Source organism: Garra rufa, chromosome 19, assembly GCF_049309525.1.
Source record: "Garra rufa chromosome 19, GarRuf1.0, whole genome shotgun sequence".
NCBI classification, from domain to species: domain Eukaryota; kingdom Metazoa; phylum Chordata; class Actinopteri; order Cypriniformes; family Cyprinidae; genus Garra; species Garra rufa.
In genome coordinates this window covers 41,691,383-41,696,402 of record NC_133379.1, presented here as the reverse complement: position 1 = coordinate 41,696,402, position 5,020 = coordinate 41,691,383, and the positions used below count along the sequence as shown (strand labels likewise).

General features: G+C 33.7%; 1 long non-coding RNA gene across 1 annotated transcript; it reads right to left on the bottom strand.

The window, feature by feature from the left end:
- Positions 1–1,222: 1,222 nt before the first annotated feature.
- On the bottom strand, positions 1,223–4,144 carry LOC141293109 (uncharacterized). The gene is made up of 4 exons (XR_012340640.1): positions 3,946–4,144; positions 1,721–1,897; positions 1,580–1,625; positions 1,223–1,462 (listed from the first exon to the last, which is right to left on the bottom strand). It is a non-coding gene; the product is annotated as an uncharacterized lncRNA (long non-coding RNA).
- Between the last annotated feature and the right edge of the window lie 876 nt (positions 4,145–5,020).

The following is a 5,020-nucleotide window of genomic DNA, read 5'->3' as shown; positions in this document are numbered from 1 at the left end:
TGATTTTATATGCTTTGGTATCTCAAACCTCTAAAATTTCAGGTGGTGCAACTGTCTGCACATATGAACAAGCCAAGAAAACAATTTAAAATGGTGTTTTAGTGATGATAAATTTTAATAAAATACTGGGGTATGATTTTATGTTTGAATCCTTTCCTAAACAAATTTAACAAATAGCAGTTTTAAAGCCGATGAGAACTTTGTTCAGCAATTTGTATGTTCTCAAATGTCAAATAGTTAAATAAAACAGCTGGTTTTAACACCACTACTAGTAATTAACACCACTACTGTTGATCATACTGTCAGGTAGGGCAATTAGCCTGATGTTTAATCTGGAAGTTAATTGCTTGTTAATTTTATAATGATATACTCTAAGGCAGGGGTGCCCAATCCAGTTCCTGGAGATCTACTATCCTGCAAAGTTCAGCACCAACCCTGATTAAACTCACCTGAACCTGCTAATTAATCTCTCACAGACAGCTGCGTTGGAGCAGCGCTGGAACTAAAGTCTGCAGGTAGGTAGGCTGTATCCGAAATCGCCCCCTATACCCTCAAATAGTGCACTATTTGAGGGGACAGACATTTTAAGTGGTGTTCGAAACCATAGTGGACATTCTCGAGTGCACTCATTCAATCCCACAATGCACCGCAAAAACGAGTGTACAACCGATGTACGCTCAACAGCTAGAGATAACCCATAATGCACTGTGAGAGTCGCGCGCCGACTGAATTCCCGCGTCTCTCCAGACGATGGCGCCCGCAGCTGAATCAGCCACCTGTTCATTTTACAACGCACTCGTCCACTGCGTAATGCAGCGTACAACACAGGTACAAATCTGTTGTAAATTGATTATTAAATTGTTTAACCAAGGTTTATACATAAACTCCTTGACATAGTTCAAGATAAATCTTTTAATCTTACTACTCGAACTGTCCGTTTTAAATGATTGTTAAACAGTAAGCAATACTATGCAAAAGTGGCAGTCCTTCCGGTGCACTTAGTGTCCGAATTCACTCACTCGTTTTCATTCACTCCTTCAAGTGAACTGTATGAGTGGACTAATGTAGGGAATGGTGAATAGGGTATAGGGGGCGATTTCGGATACAGCCGTAGATCTCCAGGAACAGTAATTGGGCTCCTCTGCTCTAAGGGGCTGATCACTTTACTAAACCAAGCATTTCACTGATAAATTTTTAATAATCCTCCAGAATCCTTCAGATATTTGTATTTCAATGATGAGGGTATTAATGTGTACATGCAGTAATGTGACAAAAGGTTTTCACAGGGTAGTATGATTTTCTATAGGCACTGTAAGTTTATAGTGAATGAAGCTGATATTTGTTGATTTATACACCTGTAAAAAGTTTTTTTAACTAAAATATAAACAATATAAAATATACAGTGCTTAATCAGTGAGTTTGAAGTATATTCTGCTGGTCCGGTGAAAGGAGCTGTTCCTGTCTGAAGAGAAAGCATGCACACTGTCAATCATGATCCAATACATATACATTCTGTCAGTGTAAGAGAAATACAGTAAGTGTATATGTAGTCTGTGTATTTGATCAATGAGAATCTTACCTAGTCTTTGAGTTAATCTGAATGAAACTTTCTGGATCATCAGAAACTAGACAATTAAAACACAATCATCTGATTATCCTCAGAGTATTTATGCAGTGGATAATTTGTAAAATTTATGTATTGATGAAATGAAACTCTCACAGTTTGGTTTCCCACCCTGATAACTGTTCCGTCTGATTAATTTTAATGTCCTTTTCTCTGTAGATTGCCTCTTGTATTCTTTGTTTGTCATTTTTCTTTTTCTGTTTGTTTTTAATTCTCTTTCGGTTTGTGATGCTCCACATCTTTTGTCATTAATGAATTTCTTGTCTTCTTAATCTGTTGGAAATAAAAATATTATTGTCCAAGATTAATAATAAAAACAACACACTGCCCTGACATCAGGATGAGCTGAAATAAATTCCTGCACTGTAGTTCTGAAATCTTCTTTTGAAGTGTCTGAATAAAAAAAGGACACACATTTGCACAACATTTTTACCGACAATCACACATCTGAATCTTAACGCTCTTGTCGAGAAAGCCAAAGCAAACAACCTTGAAGTTTATTTATACACAAGAAAGTGAAAGGTTTCTGTTGTGACCGTCATAACAGTGAGCCGAAATGAATTATTATTATTATATAATGTTGAGCGTGCAAATCTTTTGAAGCTCCCTAAATTTTCATAATCCATGAATGTGAAAAGAAATTACACATTAATTGATATATCCAGATAATCAATGTTGTGGTGTTTTCCTTGATTTTCATATCCATGTATTTATTTCTGATTTAATATTTATTGATTTTTATTTATTTATTTATATTTTGATTATATTTTGTGCTTGTGCTTATATTAATCCTCATCATATATTCATGTTCAAATACTGTTACTCGTTTATTTTGTTTGATTTATATTCAATATGTAATAGTTGTAGTATTGACCAAAAATATCTGTTATGCACATTTTACATTGTTTGAAAGTTATAGCTTCTTTGCTGGTGATTTGTTAGATATTTAACATCTTTTAACTATTCCCCGAAGAAGAAGAATGATTCTCAGAAGTCGTCAACATGTTCTATTCCAGAAAGCGTTTTTCTAGAGCCCCTTTGAGGTCTGAGTGTAGTGCCTTCGCTTTCCGGTCTACGTGCCCCCGGGTTGTGATTTTGTGAAAAAAAAATAAATAAATAATAATAATAATAATAATTTGCTCTTCGGTAAAAAAGGTTCCCGACCTCTGCCCTACACAGACTGATATTTCTCTGGACATTTTCCCTGAAATTTTCCACAATATTTTGTGTGGTCATTGAAAGACCTACATTCCTTTTGATTTTTCTATAAAGAAAGGTTTTTTTTTTTTTTTGGGGCACATGTCATGAAATGTGACACAAAGTGACGACGAGACATTATCCAACTTTGCAAAGAATGAAATGCTCCTTTTCACTTTTATTTTGCCTCCGTCTCAACTTTTTTGGAGTGAGTCGCAGCCATGAAAATCAACGTAAGTTAAAATTTTAAGTTGGCCACTAAAAACATTGGAAAGGATTCTAAAAGAAAATGAACAGATAACATATTCTTGATTTTTCTGGCATTTTACAAAACGTCCCAACTTTTCTGGAATTGGGGTTGTGAAAATTTGAAATACTCTGCACTTTAGTATAAAATGAGTAAGATCGATCTTAATGTTGTTTAAACTGTTTGTTTATTTGTATTATCATTTTTATTTAATTAATTTGTTATTCCTCCCCCTAAAATTGATTTAAGACCTGGGGTAGGCTGCCGCTCTTTTTGTACATGCATTCTCAGTATGAACATATTGTTGTAAGACATATTGTTTGTAGTTCGCTAGAAGACTGACAGAATTTGAATGAATTTCTCCTGGTGCTGTTAATCCAAAATACTTTGTGTTTAACTGTAATTTGATTAGAAATGACTCGCATAATATTGGTGATCAAAACAATACAGATACCGTAGCGACATTTGTGCATGCGCACAGGGAATTTGCTTTCTTTCTTGTGGCAAAACAGAAATAAATTAATAAATTCCTGTCAGGAATAAAACACTGTTCAATATGAAATGTTTTAACATCAATCATGTAAAAGATATGAAAGCATTAAAGTTCTGCTGCCCTTGTTTAGAAGCACTCCTTTTTCATTTTTGTTTGCCATGTTTTCCACATAAAATAAGTCTAATAACTATCACATCTCTAGCCCGACAGACTGCCATAATATAATGTAATATATAATCTAATACAATGTTGTGATTACTATCTTTGCTGTGTTGCTGTGTATTTTCAGACATTTCTATTTCATAGTTTCACAGTACTGTAATAGCTTCAACAATGATTGAATAAAAACTCTTAATAAAAAAATGTAAGATTTTTTTTAATCACCTTGTGTTGAGCTGAAGAGAAGAAATATCCATCACAACTCTGAGATCTCTGGCGACATTTGCCATCTGAGATTTGAAATAGGGGTTTGTATAAACTCATGAGAAGATGCCCATTATGAAAGGAAAGAATGTTGGTTCTAAAACAGAATACTAATATTCCCCCAAAAATAGAAGGATATGATTTAGTGAGTACTAGTACTAGCGAGGCTACTCTTAAATTCTCCAAACAGCAAAGGGCTTCCGTTTTTAAAAACAAGAAAATGGAGTAGGTGTGGTCTTATCGGCTTCTTGTTTGTCATCATAAATCTTAGTGCAGAGAAACAACTTCCTCCTCATGACACTTTTAGTCAGACAGATGGACAGTTATTAACTGGTGATTTCAGTTATTTCAAAAGTCCTTACAGCCTTTACAGCAAAATACCCAAAACCATAGGATTAGTTATGTTTTATGATGTACAGAAATCACATACTTTTTCCCCCCATGCAACATACACAGCCTACAGTAATGTAAAACTTGAATTCGCTAAAAAAAATTGTTTCGTGAAAAAAATGTTTTTCGTTCTAATAAATTGCAAAGGTTATACACTATAAATGCACTAATTAAAAGTGTATTTCTACTTCAGTGCAATTGCAAAATGGTACTAAAATGCGGAATAAATTTAGTCTTTAGGACTTTATTAGTGTATTTCCTAAAAGAGTGCTTTGAATGATTAAAAAAATAGCTGTAGTGTTAGTAGACTTTATATAGTTATTCTGAGTTTAAATTAAATTGATATTTTAAATGTGACCCTGGACCACAAAACCAGTCATAAGGTTAAATTTTACAAAACTGAGGTGTGTGTGTGTGTATGTATATATATATATATATGAAAGCTCAGAAAATAAGCTTTCTGTTGATGTATGGTTTGTTAGGATAGGACAATATTTGGCCGAGATACATCTATTTGAAAATCTGGAATCTGAGGAATGGATGCAAAAAAATCTAAAAGACTGAGAAAATCACCTGTAAAGTTGTCCAAATTAGGTTCTTAACAATGCATATTACTAATCAAAAATTACATTTTTATATATTTACA